General features: G+C 43.5%; 1 protein-coding gene across 32 annotated transcripts in view; it reads right to left on the reverse strand.

The window, feature by feature from the left end:
• Positions 1–17,465, reverse strand: part of BBX (BBX high mobility group box domain containing) — a 147,872-nt gene that overhangs the window by 124,834 nt on the left and 5,573 nt on the right. For 12 of the 32 annotated variants that reach the window (XM_068694013.1, XM_068694040.1, XM_068694015.1 and 9 more), the window contains exon 3: positions 6,928–7,016. The exons of the other annotated variants lie outside the window; for them this stretch is intronic. The gene's annotated coding sequence lies outside the window, so the exon portion shown is untranslated. The remainder of the gene's footprint in view (positions 1–6,927; positions 7,017–17,465) is intronic. 32 annotated transcript variants of the gene reach the window in all.

Genomic DNA, 17,465 nt, shown 5'->3' on the forward strand with positions numbered 1-17,465 from the left:
GATGAAGTTGAAGTTGCTCTGTCTCATGCCAGTATTGCCCCAACCACTGACTTTCTATGAACAAAGACCAGCAGGGCTCAAACTTCACCGTGCCATAAAACTCTGAACATGCACCAATACCATACGCCCTGCAAGCCCATCAAGGTCCACAGGGTTGGGGTATAGAAGAATAACATTTTAAAACCTTATTAAACACCAAACACCTTGATCAATTCAAGTTTAAAACTAGCTTCTTCCGTCACGTGTACATACAGGTATGTGGTGTTTCTTTTCCCCTGAGTATTGCAAGTCAGCATAAGCACTCTGTTGCTTCTCACTGATTTGTAACAGGAGCAAAGCATCTCACTTGCATGACTGAAAATTTCAGAAAGCACTAGTGACAAATATAGCAAAGTTTCTTTCAATAACTGCTTAATAATTCACAGCTGATAGTCATTCCACCTGAGTTCTAATAGAAAAATCAGTCCAATCCTACTGGCATGCAACTGTTTAAATGATACACCTTTTCAAGTGCATATCACAGATTTCAGTAGTATGTTCATCAAATGCCGAATATTCACGTAATTATTTACATAAACATCCTAAAATAATTATTAGGAAAGTAAGACCTAAAATTCTTTTCAAACTGCAGGGCAGGTGAGAAGAGCAACCACCGGAAATCACAACATTTTCACTTCAAAATAATAAATACCTGAATGCATGCACTAAAGTTATTTCCTGTTAGGACCGACCTGAATCATTTCCTATATTCATGCATTCCTGCAAATTGGAGCATAAAAAGAAATATTTCTGAAGCTACACTATTTGGCAAGATAATGGTATATGCCACTCCTTTACAATAGTCACTGAGAACATTCACCTCTACATCTCCTCCTGTGTCCCCCAGTCAGTAAAGCAGGTAGGTATTCTACTGGCCAATTTTACTACATTTGAGTGCAAAAAGTCTGTAAGTCACTCCAAAGGCTCTTCATTTTTTTTTCTAATATTGCTAAAAACCAAACCAAACCAAAAAAAACAGCACCACCACCATTTCATAGACAGGCATGGGAGAACTGTCACTCAATTCACCCCAGGTGGCTACTCCACGTGTATCTATAGACTTTGACTTTTTTTTTTTCCTACAACATAGCAACGCAAAATTGACTGGGAAAGAAGAAACTGGAATTTCATATAGGAGTTGAACTATTTCTACTCCTAGTGTCTGTCTAATAGGTACCTTTCCTAACCGTACTCATTTTTGCTGTAGCCCTACTGAATTGCATTGCCTGTCCACAGACATGGGGTTGTTCAGGTTCCCAGAGGTACCTGGCCAATACATAAAAATTGTCCTCTCGTTCAAAAATAAAAATAAAAATAGAACATTCACAGATTTAAAGAATATAAAATCTCCTAATATCAATCAAGAGATTCACAGGTCTCAAAACTAGTCTTATCCAGGGAATGAGGGCCAATTCCTTCACCTTAACTGTTCTGTTAACTGTTACTTCTGCCTACTAAAAGCATGGCAGTCCACACGTTATCTTCTAAGGCAGGCCAGAGAGATCCTACAACAGGAGACCTAGAACCGAAAGTGCAAGGTTAAGCTAGTGTAAGTACAGAACCACAGGGCTCCCAAATGACATCTTTGACAAGACATACTTGACTAAGCCCTTCCTTTGGTGGTGCTTCTCACAACCTGATCACAGAAGTGTTTCAAGAGAGAGCAGACCACCAGCAGGTAAATGGAAACAAAAGCAAGAAAAGGTGAAACAAGAACTCCAGAGGATTGGGGCAGTGAAAAGACAGCAAATAAATCCCCTGCATTTCAGCCTGATGTACTATATACTAGCCTACAGTCTCACTAATTAGGATGAGCTATTTTCAAGACTTCCAGTAATCCCCACACTTGGATATTTCCAATGCTGGTTTGATTCTTCAGTTTCCAAGAGAAACATCTCTATGGCCTCATTAAAGCAGCAAAGGATTCCTTCACTCACGCAGTCCTGCAGCCCCAGCTGCTGTGTCTGTCCTCGTGATCAACATCCCCATCATGTCAAGGTGAGCCTGCGTGCTGGAGATGCTCACTGCCAATTTGTTCAACTGCGAGCCTCGTATGCCAGCTAGCTGCTGCAGTGCTTCAAGCCCACTCTCTGCAGCAACGATGCACACATTACAAGCAAAGAAGCAGCACCGAGTGAAAACGAAGGTCCTTCTTGTTGACTTAGTAAGAATGCTCGAACTTCTTTTTTTTTTTGAAGGAACATTCTTGAGGACAGAATCTTATCCATTTGCCTAAATTATTCAGAAGTGCAAGCTGCGTTTCTGAAGTTTGGTCTGAATTGCTTATGATCCAAATGCATGCAATTGGCGAAATTGATTCGTTACCTCGACTTTCCTTCAGACCACAGCTCTGGTGCAGAACAGTTAGCTCCTGCCACCTTGTGGGACTCCATGGATTTCCCTGAAAGCCTATTTCAGCGGCAAGCCCATGAAAACAAATGAACATTTAGGAATTACTTTCCCTAAGTTTCACCGTGGTGAATGTTAAAATGAGAGAGAAATATTTATGGAGAGGGTATGCTATTTTGAATATTTTCTGGTTCATTATTCCTAGCATTGTTTATATAGTTGAACTGCTGGATCTAGTAATCACATGGAGAGTGTTTTAAATATTTAAATAGCTGTCAAGAATCCTAAGTTTTGGATAGGCTCTTTGCTGATGCATCCAAGTTTAAAATAACACTGTGATCAAATACTTGTCACCAGCAGTAAATTTCACATATTTGAAATAGACTCCACATAGAAATATGAATTTAGGCTGAAAATCCATGTAGTCAGGTGCAATTCTGAAACCCAATAATAATCTTAGTCTTATAAGGAATTACATATTTGTCTAACTGTTAACATGGCAATAACACCTGTCCAGTTCTCCCAAAAGACCTGATTCTACGTGATCACTTAACTGCAAGTTGACAGTTCATTTCTAGCTAATGTTTTTTTTCCCCCTTGTCATTCCCCTCCATGCCCTACCATACGTGGAGGACTTCACGAACTACTAAAATTCTCCAAAGAAGAACAAGAACTGGAACAGAACTTTTTCAATGCAGGAACAAGCAGGTGAAGGTCCCTGGATCTCCATCCTCACATCTTACACCTTGTCTACAGCCGCTCAAGACAAGTGAGCAGTCACACCTACTTCCTGGAGGTGCAAAAGACAACAGCAGCTGCAAAGGACAGAGCAAAAGTGAGGTTCTCTATTTAAGCAAAACATCTGCCACTGCAGATCACAAAAAATGAAAATGCAGAGAGAAGCACGGATGATGTGAATCCATGAACCTGATCACCAGCCCCAATGAACCCGCTCCTTTTTGTTCTCAGAGCTCAGTGAGTTATCACAGATGCATAGAAATGCAAGAACAGTTGAGGAGCACTTTCACCACCCACGTGCCTCCCAAATATCTTCTCTGAACCTGGTGGAGATTTACCACACTGTATTCATGCCAACTGTAGAAAACTGAACTCCTCGGGACTTCCTTCTAGTAAGGGGAAAAACTGTCAGGCTCAAAACAGGAACAACTTCCTGACGTCATAAGCAAATTGTCTTCAGCAAAGGCCTCAATAGCTCATAAATAAACCGAAGAACAATAATTACAGCCCCATAGCCAAAGGAAATGCAGCAGGAATGTCCCCTTTCATCCATAAGCAGAATGCATTTTTCTTAAAGAGTGAAACAATGACAAATTGTCAGGCAACGAATCAAGTTGGCACAGCATACCTGAGGGACACAAATTGTGTGCTCTCAGATAAAAAGTTTTACACCCTCACGAGCTTCCCTGGCAACTTCGACAGCAGGGTTGTCTCTGATAGCTTTGATATTCCTCCCCCTTTATCTCCTCCTACATACTTTTAAAGTCCCAATAGCCTGACAATTAACTTACAAGTCCAAGTTTGGAAGTGTCTGCAACAATCTCTGACAACACCTGGGCTGAGGATCCTTCTCAAACCAACTTGTGCCTGTGCTCTGACTGCACCTGGATGACACAGCGATGTTCCTCACAGCCGTCCTTATGCATCCCACTGTCCGCCCCAGGAAACCCAGATGGAGAGGAGCTCTGTGAAAGATGTGGGGACTACAGGACACACCCTGTGCACCCCAGAGGTGAGATAGAGCCAACACCTTGCCAGGACAGCCCAGGTACCACTATTTGCTCCCCTCACTCTGAGCATTAGGAATACCAACACCTCCTCGTCAGGAGCTATTTGGTTCAGCCCTTTCCCTGCTCTGGAGTACCACTCGAACCACTCTCGCTGTGGCTGCAGACATGTATCTAAGGTACCTTCTACCCTTGGCTGCAGAGAAAAAGCAATGGCATTCTCTAGCGCCAGAGGGGCTCAGATCCAACACCCACTGCTAGCCTCTCAACACCACCACAAAGCACTAGAGAGAAACAACGGGACTCTACAAGAAGCTCCACCTTGATGCAAGTGAATATGATGACTGCCTTATCCTCTCATCTTCATTTTATTTCTCTACTAGTCCTATGTTCTGCAAGATTAGCAATGCAGTAGGAAGATCCCTATGTGCCTAGACACTCAAAGCAGCGCCAGGGAGTTGAGCTACTACCTCATTCTACAGGATGGTTTGAAAACGGTGACAGCATAGACTCTTCTCATGCCCTGACCAGAAGTCCTTGTCTTGGCAATGATAACAGCAGCATGCGCAAGCAGCAGCAGACTGAGAAGTCTCTGACTCTTCAGCTCTCAACTGTTGTCCACAGGATTCTGAACACCAGCCATGACAACCAGCCAGCATTAACTGCATAAACATGCGAGATCTCAGCAGCATCTGGGCCAGGTCAAGGAAGCATCAGGGTGTGACTTCAGCCTGGTTCCTATCTGAAACACTTCTCCATATCTGCCAGGCTAAGATTTGTTTTACTTTTTCTTGAAATATTTATTTTTCTGCAAAAACACAATACTTTTGCAAATTTTTGTTGAGGAAACTTTCCAAGCAGTTAAATAAGTTACTTTATTTATGTAGTAACTAAAAAAAAAAAAGTTTAAAAAACAAAAATCTTGCCATTGGGCCACTTAACCACTATCATTTTTATCGATATCTTTATCTCCTTTTATTGTCAACTGTTTAGCCTTATATTCTATGGAGAACAGAAGAATGTTCTGAATGTAATCATCTCTATTTCTTAAGAAGTATCACTAAAAAAAAATAAATCACTCAGGTTACAGAATTTATAAGCCCCTGTACATAACAAGTCTCATTAGATTTCCAAGAGGAACCTTGCTGCTTCATCAACTGGAATCCACAATCAGATCCATCTTTACCAACTTCTTCACTGACGTCAAGCTACAACAGCCTACCCAGAAGTGTACACATGCCCAAGGATTTGTGCCAAAATGTCTTGGTGCAGGATCGGGTCCTGATACAATTCGCTGCCGCTAAGGCTTCAACCCAGCAACTGCAGTAGCTTAGGGGACTGCTACTACAGAGGCACTGCAGGACCGGGCCCTAAAATAACAAAGTATATGCAGATGTCTTCTCCACAAATGAAGAATTCTTACACACACATGCATACCACAAACAAAAAAAAAATAACAATGAAAAAGCATTTTGTACTTGTGAAATAAAAATCATTTCTTTGGAAAGCCATCAGCACCAACAGTCTTCAGCATAATCTCCATAAGATCGATAGGCTGTTTCCTCATATTTATTTTAAAAGGTGTTTTTCCTTATTTCTTCTTGAAGATAAATATTTTTACAATAGTAATTCTCTCTCATCTCCCTCAGAAGAAAACCCTTCATGACCCTTGTCTTAAGGATAAACCCAACAAAGAAAAAACTCAGTCTAAAAGATTCACTTTTGGGAGCAGCTAAAAAAAAAACACCTGACAATGCTGACTGTAACATTAAAGCAAGGATGGGGAAAACCTTTCTTAGGATCCACCAATTTTTACTGATTTTCTATTATTTTATTTCACGGTAGAGAATGCAGACAGCTGGATTTGAAATCAGGTGAACAAGGTATAAAGAGTTTTCTGTGAAATCGAGTTCCGGTATGCTCAAGACCGAGTGCCAAGTAAAAAAGCAGAACACACTTAAAACCCTAGGTCGGCACAAAAGTCCACAGCTCCGAACAATACTAGCCTAAGAAAAGAAAGCATGAGATACAATGATTCTCAGTCCAATCTGCTTTAAAAGACAGTCATTATGCTTGCTTGTTAGTGAACTGCTGCTAAAAACTAGGAATGCAAACCTGGGACTTGAGCAACAAAGTCTCCTACAGAGCCCCACAGTGCTGCAGTGCTTGTTTCTTTCCACACCAGCTATGCCCACCTTCAGAGCAGGAAGCTCAGGAGGAACTGCTGGACTGAACATGCTGAAATATTTAAGTGCAGATCAAGCCTGGCCTAATAAAGTCCTCTGAGCAGTAGGATGTTTTCTGCTGGTACCAGGCACCAGCTAAATACATTTCTATCACCTCCACACATCCCAGACCACAGAGCATGCTCATACATCCTTGCAAGGTCACTTTCAAAGAAGTGGGAAGAATGGAGGGCAGTACTCATACAGCAATGAGTTCAGAAGAAACCCTGGGTTGGAAGAACAAAACAGCAGGTCCAGAGGCTCTCGCCTACAAGGTTAAGTTTCTACCATGCAGCGTAAATTCTTGCACGTACCAGAACAGTTCTGAATACTGAAGCTGGATGGTAGCAGATTTGCTAAAAGTTTGCAAATTCTTAGCCAGTAAGCCTGAAATTTGACAGTTAACACAATTCACTCCCCCCCCCACCTCCAGTCAGTATGGAAAAATAATACTGTGTCCACACATAGGGCAGAGGTTTTAGTAACAAAGAGGTAACTGGTGTTATAAATTTCACAGTGATGTCAAAAACGCCAGGAAGTTCAGAAGCTTTGCCATCCCCTGGTCTTACCTGAACATCCCCGGGTCTACTCTGCGATCTGCAAAATGGGGGTGGTAACTCTGGTTCTGAAGTGTCTCTAAAATGTAGTTAGCTGATGCCTGTAAAAGTACACAAGTATGACAGCAAAGGGTTATTATCCCCAAAGCATTATTATCACCTAATGATGTATAATTGTTTAGCAAAATAAGTAACATACATAAATGACAACACCATCTGCGTTCTACAGTACGCTCTTCAATACTTCTCCATTTATATATCTGGTTAGGAAGTGAAGTGCTATGACTCTTTGGTAGGACAAAATGCTGAAAGTCAACCTGCAGTCCACCTCCCTAGAGGAAGAAGCAAGCAAGCATCTTTTCTAGACTTTAAAAATCGTCACAGATTTTAAACCCAACTAAGCCTCGGTGTAAAGTTTTCCTCTAAGTATTAGAAAACAGCTCTATCGATACAACTGCTATTGCACCTTGTTATGGAGCAAACATATGGTGGAAAACAAAAAAAAAAAAAAAGAGTCTGGGCAATTCTTTACTTTCTGTTTTGCTACTCAGTATCCAGTTTTTCTACGCATAGATAGCATCACACTTTACAAAGGACAAAACCATCGCCACCCCAATTCGTAAACACAGAAACAGAAAGAAGCGATCTGCCTGAGATCACGAAGCAAGTTAATGGTAAAACTGCGTAATTGGTCAGTTTTTTTCCCCCCGCCCCGTTCTATCAGCACAATTTTCTCTTTGCCTGAATCCTAAAAGGAAGCTCTAACCTTTCATTTGCTTGCTAAAGTATAAATGCAGAAGCAGGAGGTGTTTTCACCCATCCCTCTGAAAATATTTGAACTTAAACAGTGAGCTGTATTAGATACAGTATTGCATATGCCCCAGGTCATACTTCCAAAAAGTTAATTCAGTGCATCGTACATACACATTTTACTAGAAACTCACTCGAAGATCACTCTTCTTTGCCCCTAACAGTGTTGGGAGTGTAGTTCAGGCATTACACTGTCTACCTTAGAAGAAGGTCTTGCCTCAGCTACAGCAGGACCTGATCAGAACAACGACCAGGACAGTAGTGGGCACCTACCAAGGGATTTATCTGCGCTTGTGCTTCACTTTTATGCCAGTTGTTATACCAGCATACCTTCACAGGCCAAAAAGCAAACTTACAGAAACGCAAGCACACCCTATAGAGGGGATTTGACAGCCTGTTCTGGTCTCTGAAGCTGAAAATGTTACCAGGGCATTCGGTACCTTCATTCCAAGTTCACTGTATCCCTGCTCGTACTTCAACCCACAGCTGTGCTACAGTGATACTCACACCAATAACTGGTATCATTGCACAGGTAAAGCACAGACGATCCCCAAAGAATAAGTTCTTCAGTGAGATCCGTGAAGGCATTTGCCACAAGTCCACATTTATTCCACTGAAGTCAACATCAGACTTCTCACTGAACGCAGAGCAAGCGATGGGCCCTCCTGCAGCACGGCTCCTGCAGGCAGCGAGCTTTGCCTGCAGTGCTGGGACCAACCCCTCTCCCCCTCCGAAACAGAGCCGCAGAGCAGTGAGGGTGCCTCGTTCTCCCAGCCAAGCGTTGCCCAAGCAGTTAAGCAGCATTTTAAGCACTCAGTGCTCCTAGCTGGTTTTGCCAGAATCTCCGCGACAAACACAGCCCAGCTCTGCTCCTACAGCCTCGGCGCAACTGCACGAGCTCGCATCGAGTCAGAATTCAGACCCAGGTGAATGTTATGCATCCCATATATGTTATACAAACCATATATGTATGGTTTTTTAGCCTGCCCAGTAGCCCATTTCAGTGCATGCCACCAGGAAAGCACTGGTGGACACGTGTGAGGAACGGGCTTCCCTGAGACATCTCTGGCAGAACTCCCTCAAAAGATACCAGCTCTCCCAAGGAAATCTTGGCTCAAATACTTCTTTTCTGAAAGGGAAGAAAGCCTCAGCATTTCACATATGTAAGGGGGGAGGAAAAATGCAAGTTAGAACAAGACTAGTTCAATCCTAAGGAAATGCAATAACTATAAAATCAGCCACATTACTGAAGCGATCTGTTTAAAACACTTATGCTAAACAAGAGCTAATTGTTTCAAGGCACTTTCATAACACACAAATGCTTCAGCAATCAACGGCTTCCACAAGAAAAGTTGCCTAAAATGCGTGACTGCTTATTTCCTTGCTGATCTTGAACCAAACGCGTGTGAGAATGAAAACGACGACCCTTTCAGGATGAGTGATTCATCTTACTCTGGCATGCTGTCTAATGAAAAAGTTTAGATAATATTCAGTAATTTTCCCATTTCTTTTTTTTTTCGTTGACTGTTCTAAACATTTGTGACTTACGAGAGCATTTTGACCTCTGCTTTAATTTTCTACTGATTGCTATTGAGGTTCCCAACCTTACACGTTAGCATTTAGTCACACAAGAGCCCCAACACAACTGTTGCTACTCAGCATACCCCACGCACTGGTACAGAAGAGTGTGGAGAAACAGGACACAGAGACAAGATCACAAAACCTGTTTGCGCTGAGGAAGGAAGGCCATAAAATACAGTTCTTGAAGTGTGCAACTCCTCCTCCTGGTGGGGGGGAGCTAAATCACAATATACAAATAGCTTGTGTAACTGTGCCACCAGGCCTCAGGTACACTCCACGTTTCTGAGCACAACCCTTCCGCTACCTGAGGCCTGGATCTGCATTCCTGAATAGCCACACGTACTGCTACGCACTGCCCCTGCCGCAGAAAAAAACGGCGTGGAGCTGCAGAGTCAATACATGTTATCAAGCTCTTTGACTCTGTCAAGATGCTATTAATATTTTGGTAGGGTGGCGGTTGGAATTCTTTACCCCTGCTATCCCACAGAGTTTGTGACATTTGCTTTTCTTTGTTTAAACCCCTTTCTTCATCTAATACACCAGAGAAGCTGAGCAAAATGGACTCAGCAACCAACTTGGTTTCACTTTTTGATTTCTGGACAGCAGTGCTGCTAGAATCATTCCTGGAAGTTATAAACTCCTCCTTCGACACTAAAATCACAGTCACATGCCTCACAGTCTAGAAGACTGCCACAGCAACTTTAAAATAATCATTTCAGTTGTGGGTTAGTTGTGTTGCTAGTTTTTTTGTTTTGTTTTGTTTGTTTGTTTTTTAAATTTAATCATATATCTGTGTAAACAGATGAATATCTGTTGATCTGTACCTGCTAGAAGCCAATAGTGTCCAGCTCCCACAAACAAACAAAAAACCCCAGTCAATACAGCCAGTGTCATCTAGTGAGTTACTCTACATTCCTTAATGTGGGAAGATACATCTGTTATTACAAGCAGAAACTTCGGCTATTGGATACTGAAGTTGTCTTAGAAAACATATTCAACTTAACAGAAACAGATAAAATAAAATCCTTTCTAAACAAAGAAATCAGACTCAAATTTAAATCTGATGTTACTGATGCTGAATGTATACAAATAAAGCATGCTTAATTGCAATTTATAACAAAACAAAATATAACAAAACATTTTCTACTGTAATGTTCTATAACTCAATTCATAATAAATTAAAATTATAGATGTTTGACTTCGACAGTGTAGATAAAGTTCAAATACTGAACAGGTAAGCAGTCTTCAAAGTACCAGGAACAAGAATTAGGTTTAGACTGAGGTTACCTGAAAGCAGTGACTACCCCTGCAGTTGCATAGAAAATGTCTCTGCGCCAAGTTAGTCACTTAAGGGAGTTTGGGGTGAAGTTGAAAAACTAACAGGGAACTGAAAAAGCCAGAAAGCATGTTTTCCTTCTCAGCTGAGAAAGCAAAACAGACAGGGATTAGATTTCCCGGGTCTAAAAGCTTGGTTTGGTTACATCAGGGTCTGTTACCTTCTCAGGGACAATACTTTGTTTAAAACATTACGTGCAAACACTATTTGCATTAACTTGTGCGAGTGTGCACGTGTGTTACCTTAGCACACAGGACTCAAAGGCCACAATCTAAGAGCAGTATGATTTGTCACATCCTAAAGGAAAACTTTGCAAACTAAATAAATGCATGTAAGCCACGCAATCGTTTAGAAAACGTGCGGGCACACACTGCAGCCCCTGAACTAACAAAAAAGAAGTGCCAAATTTAGTGTAAAGGCTATATTTAGCAATGCATTTTAACGGTCGTCTACCAATAGAGATTGCCTCTGAGAAAACAAATACAAAAATACCAAAGCAAAATGAGATTAAAAGCACCAATTTAAACCAAGTTCAAATCAGCTCGCTAGAGAGAACTGGAACGCCAAGGCTACGCATGCACCCAGGGGCTCACAAAGGCCAGGAAATTGGAGTGCAAAAACCTCCCCGCTTTCACTCCGCCTGCCCTGAGCAGGGCTGAAGCAGGGCATCAATGTCTGCAAAGTCTGACAGCGCTCCAAAAGCCACCCAGATTTCCTGCAGGATCCTTGGCAGAGAGCGGGTACTGTCCTCGCTGGGAGACCAGAGCTGCACGGGGACGTCCGTGACACCCACCTCACCTCCTGTGCCTGTCCTGGCTGCCCACCTCCCATCATCGAAGAGCGACAATGAACTCCGCAGGCAGCCCCGTGGGGCCAGCCAGGGCTGCACACAGGAACCGCATCGCCGTGGCACAGGGAGCAGCAGCACAGCCCTCGGACAAGACGAGGCTGTCTGCTCCTCACAGCAGCTCCAGCATCCTCGTGTCCCTGCGGGCTGGTGACACTGCCAGGAGTCAGCTGCCACCTGTGGATACACAACCAGTGTCCTCCGTACGTGTCTCTCCGAGGGGCAGATCTTCCAATGCCACTTACAAACCAGGAACGCTTGGTGGGTGTTGGGAGCTCCCACCTGAACGGACGGGCAGCCTGCAGGAGCAGCAAAGTATGTGGAGATGGCAAAGTCCGTGGCCACATGTCCAGGCTCCTCTGACAGCTTGCTCTGGATGAATCCAACCATTGAGGCCCTGCGAGGGCTCTTGCAGCATCAGGTTTTGCCCAGAAAAACTTTCAGCCATCAAAATTATTCCATGCAAGCAGCCGGTGCTCTGCAACAACGCAGAGGCAGGCACGTAGAGGTGCAAGGAAAATACTGAGTTAATAGTGAGGGGAACAGCCGAGGACAGTTATCCTCTGACACACGTGCAGGCAGCTCTTTTGGGTTACTGGGAAAGGGACACGTACATCCAACAGCTCCACGTAGCCGTCCATGCTTTACTTCCCTTATTTAAGGTTTTCTATACTGATAAGTAAAATTGAAAACTTCCTCCCCTTGCTCTGGTTCTGACGCTTGTGCTCTTTATTTAGTCCAACAGCCTTCGGTGAGGGACACGGGAACTTCTGCTCACTCTGCAGGCACTGAACACCTTCTCAATCGATGGAACAGAGGGTGCAGAGTGTGAACAGTTACCTGCTTTAATGTATTCGCTACCAGCTTTGTCACTCTTCATTTTGCAGACACCGAATTTCCCCCTACAAACACCTCTGTTTCTCCAAAAGCAGCTGGAAATTAATGATGCTATTTTTATTTTCTTATTAATTCCTATGCCATAGCTCTATAATCAGCGCCGGATCGTGCTGCAATTTTGCATACTTATTTCAAAATGCATTACGAGCCCTTGATGACTGACTGATGTTTAGCACAATGTGTGAGAGAGTATCCCAAACAAATTAGAGGGAAGAAATACAAATAGAGACATTTTACTTAAAGAAAAAAAAGAATTATCAGACGTCCAAACATGACACAAGTGCTGCAACTCTCAAGTTTGTGGCAGAGCCTTCACCGATTTCAAGAACTGAGCCAGGTGGGCAATTTGCACTACGTAACGTGAGATCTGGGTACAAAGAAACCTTTTGCAAAGAGAAAGAACAATACTGCTTCTTCCCCAATCCATACTCCTCGGCCATTGATTTGCAATGCATCAGAACGTTTTCCTTGCTGAGCCACATAACAGACTCGGGAAGCAAACACACCCGCGCAGTAACTGCACACTTCCCAGAAGAGGTACACCTCCTAAACAGCACTCTCACACTCCAGCCTCTTCCACCCCTTCCCCACGAAGGGAACTCTGCTCGTTTCAGCGCTGCCTCTCTTCCAGCCCTCCCTCTGCTGCTCACCGCCAGGCAGGGGCTGCCCGTCAGCTCGTGTACTGCTTACCGAGCGCACCGGGCGCATGACCCGGCAGGACTATCTGCACATCAATAATTAAGAATAATGCAAAATCTGCAGCTTTCCCAAGGAATTGCAGGCTGCCAGCAACCTCGGGCAGATCTGTGAAGGGGTGCACGCTGCTGACATGGCTCTGCTGCTGGCTTTTTGTTCAGGAATCCAGTTGCACAGGTGTAGCTGCGGGACTAAGCACAGGACACACAGACATCCCCATGCTTTGCCCCATAAGGAAAAAATAATAAAGAAATCCCAGCACGATGCGGCTCACTATAGATCTGCTATAGCTCAAAGGAAACTTGTGGAAAGCAAACCAAACATGTCCAACCACAAAAGTGCCCTTTTCATCAGCCTGGCAAAACAAACAACAACACAACAACAAAAGCAACTTCCTCCTAACTTTCACGGGTGGGTTTTAATGCAGAATGTCCCAATGTTTTGGCTCTGCTGACTTTTGTGGAGTTATTTCACACTGAAAAGGACGGAAAGAGGTAAGAAATCAAATTTTCCCTCCTTTCTCTACAAAGGTTTTCTTCACTAAGCTTCACTTCCAGATCTCTCATGATGCCGTACTCCTAAATATTGTTTTGACGACCACAAAATAACACACTTTGTCACACACTGAAACAAAAACCTAGGATAATTTGTTTCACAGAAGTCCGAAGACTTATTATATTACTGCAAAAGCCAATCCCAACTATTACCACGTGACGTGCCAGGCCTTACCCACTCCCAAGAGCTCTCGCTAGTGCTGTCAGGTAATTCCTGTCTGTGTAGGATGTGGGTACAAATCGGGAAAAAAAGAAAGAAGAGGGAAAAAAGAAGAAAGATGACTTCTGACAACGCACGTGCTTAAAAATCCTTACATAACTGGCAGGAAAAGACTTACTGGGGAAATAACTAAAAGGTATGGGTTCGAAGCCACCAGCCAAGCAGCAGTGAAGTACACTGAGCAGTCTCCCTCCTGCTAACGGTGCTGCTCAGCCGCACAGCGCAGTCACCAAGACGTGGCCCAGCCCAACAGGGGCCCCGGAGCAGGTTTAAGCTTTCCTCACTTGAATCCTGCCATGGGCCAACTCATCTGTCATCAGCGCTGACAAGGAGCCGGCCTTCATGTGTGCGCCTGGACCTGGAGAAGTCCCTCCTGAGAACGCGGATGGCGGAAACCTTCCTGGTGCTGCCCCGACACGGGGAGAAAGGAGAGCAACTCCACGGCAGGGCACAGGGTCAGCGTGCTTTCAGTGCCTCAGAGCAGGCTCCCCAACAGTTTGCTACGTATGTATTGCCTCCAGAAAAAAAAGACAAAAAGCAGACACAGGGATGAAGCACCTTGCCACTTCCCCTCACCCAGCAGGGGAAGGTGAAGACAGGATTTGTTAAGCTTCTTGTCGAGAGAGCTTCCACCTGAATTAAGTGCTGTGGATTCCGTGTTGTAGAAGTCCTCTGAATCTCATTCAGTTTTGCTGAAGGAGACCCTCAGTACCACAGTGGGTCACTAAAATGCTATTTCTTACTCGCAGCGATTTCCACGTTTTCTAAAATCTCTTACATTGAAACAACCGGGTGGAAGACTGCCGATAGAAATTCCACGCTTCCTAAGCAAGTGATTTCCTTCGTGTAATTTCACCAAATCCAGTTAACTTTCTTTCCTCTCGCTAAAAATTGAAATTTTGTTGTACTCGCTTTCTTTGTACACAGAGATGCCTGAAGCTAGTTTATTTTCACATGCTGAATTGTCCATGCTTATAAGGACTTGCTATTACATTATGCATTTGCGTCCTACAAAGGAAAAGGCAGGAACACTGGAAAGTGTCAAAACCGTGCTTTTCCTCTTTGTTGATCCATCTTTTACGCAATCACATCTATAAATACTAAAAATAATAAAATGCTGCCACCACTGTGAGAATACTACAATTAGGTCTATACTTGTGCACCCAGTGAAGTTGGCTCTCCTCTTCAAGAGCTCTATTTTAAAATCAAAGCCAACTCACATTCACAGTAGTGAAACACTTGTTTCCAGCAAATCTTAAAATCTTACAGCATGCAATGTGTTTACTGGGTTTAGAAATGAGAGTTTACATTGGTAACTTACCCTATCTATCAAAATATGGCCAGAGTGCCAGAGCAGCCTCTTCTGTCAATTGCATGTTCCATAAAAAAGTTAATTGTGACTCAGCATTAGATTATGAATATTGATCTAATTATACAGAACCCTTCAGACCAACGCATATTTAAAGAAATTTCCCCCTGAAAAACAATAACTTGTATTATAAAGTTAACACAGAGAAGTTAGTATTAATTAGTTAGCATTAAATAGTGTAATATACACAACGGCTTAAATACCACATTAAGTGGCAAAACCTCTAAGTAAGCTTTCCTCCTACTTTACTCTCTTTCTACTTCAGGCCTTCCTGTCCATAAATATCACTGAATTGGCAGTTGGCAACTTCACACTACTCTAATTTATTTTTTAAAAGTAGCGTTATGAAGGAAGGTGGTTATTAACAAGAGATGCCCACCTGGCAATGAGACTACTCACTTGTCAAGACAAGCATTTACTAGGCAAGGTTCAGAGGCAGCATGCACCAAGGGAAAGGACACGACCAAGCAGTCAAATGTGGATTTTATTGCATTCCCTGCTCACGCTAGCCTGCTAAGTGACTGTAGGCAAGCCTCTGCTGCCTCACTGTTTGGTATCTCAGATGCCTAGGACAGGGATAAAAGTGATTATTCCTTGTTTTGGGGTGCATGATTACAGTATGGCTTACGCGCTTTGCCAGACAGGACACCAGCACATGAACTGGGCAATGCCTACACCTGCCAGTTATTAACAACGTCGTTCAGAGATGAGGGCGTGATTTATTTACTTATTTTAAAGCAGTGCAGTTTAACAGCAGGCCATCAATCCATTCCTAAAACCTGAGTAACCCTTGCGCTGGTTCGGCTCTTGCCCCTTCTGAAATCTGTCAAGCAGAGCGACAGCCGTGGGAGTCTTTTGTGAAATTCACATGCAGCCACTGGTACCAGGCTCAGCACACTGCTCTCCGATAGAAACAGGGTGTTATCACCAATCTTTAAAAAAACAAAATAAAATAAAAAATAGCAGTAGTAGTGAAAAAACAGAAGTCAGTTCTAACGATCTTTTGAAGTTAATCAGAACAAAAAACTTCTGACAATGACACCGCTAGAATGAGGGGGAAAAAGTAGGAGGAAAAGGAATAAAGATAATACTATAGCAGAAAGTTGACTTTTTAACTGTTCTTTCCTCAAGAAGCATTTTGAAATACACATGACTATTACGTCAAGCCAGCTGTACAGACTCCTAAGTAATAAAGAAAGCATAAATTGTTACAGCGAGGCAAAGCACTATCCATACTGCTTTAAAACAAACCTAATTCACTCAGGTAAACTGTTCCCATATATGGGCAGCGTATGATTTAATGATATGGGGAAGTACCATCAGTCTCCATTTGCAGGTGGAGAAGGGACATATGGCTGAGTTTCCAAGAGTAAACTCTGACCCTGCAAGCCTCCAGCTGCCCTCGGCACTGCTGCTGGCTCCACCGGCAGCCGCAGCGGGCCACCCTCGTGCAAGGCACAGGAGCCGAGTTGGGTCCAAAATTTGGCAGGCAGCCTCTGGTTTTAACTGTATCACTTGCCAGAGGTGACCAGAGATGGGCTGTAGCAGTCGAAAATTATGACTAGAGTTGCAGTTCAGCTCCAGCTTTTATTTGTAGCATCTTCCTCCATCTGGGAGCCACCAGACTCACATAAACTTGAAGTCCTGAACAGCATACATGCACCGTGCTGTCCGAAGAGAGGCAGCGTGTCACCTGGATGTCACCGCAGGTGTGTTTACAGCCTTCACACTACAGCAGAGCCTCCGTGCAAACACCTCACCTGCCTCACCTGCTTGCTCCCCACCGCCACCTGTGATGGAAGAGCACCTCTCCCCAGTCCACTTGGTCAAAGTTTCCCTCCTGCATAACACTTTGCTACAAGCCCCATGCCACGACGCTGCATATCCTCAGCCCACAGACCACAAGCAGCAGCAGCCTGGAGTAACTTTCAGTTCTGAACGGGAGCAATCGTATTGGTGAGTTTAACAAGGTGTGCCATGTGTTTCAGCATGTTCACATGCTTATAGATCGCAAGCCGTGGACCCGCTAATTTACGAACAAAGTGCATTACAGTTGTTCTGGATGGAACAACAATGTAAATGCACAGTTACCTCTGATACTTTATGTGGAGAACGTGACACTGAATATCTCTAATTATATGCACAACAGCTATGAAAGAGAAAGGTTCTTCTCCCTTGAATGGGAAAATAAACACAGACAAATTCCTCTCACCATCACTCCTACACTCCTTTCCTAAAGG

This window comes from Anas acuta, chromosome 1 (genome assembly GCF_963932015.1).
Source record: "Anas acuta chromosome 1, bAnaAcu1.1, whole genome shotgun sequence".
NCBI classification, from domain to species: Eukaryota; Metazoa; Chordata; class Aves; order Anseriformes; family Anatidae; genus Anas; species Anas acuta.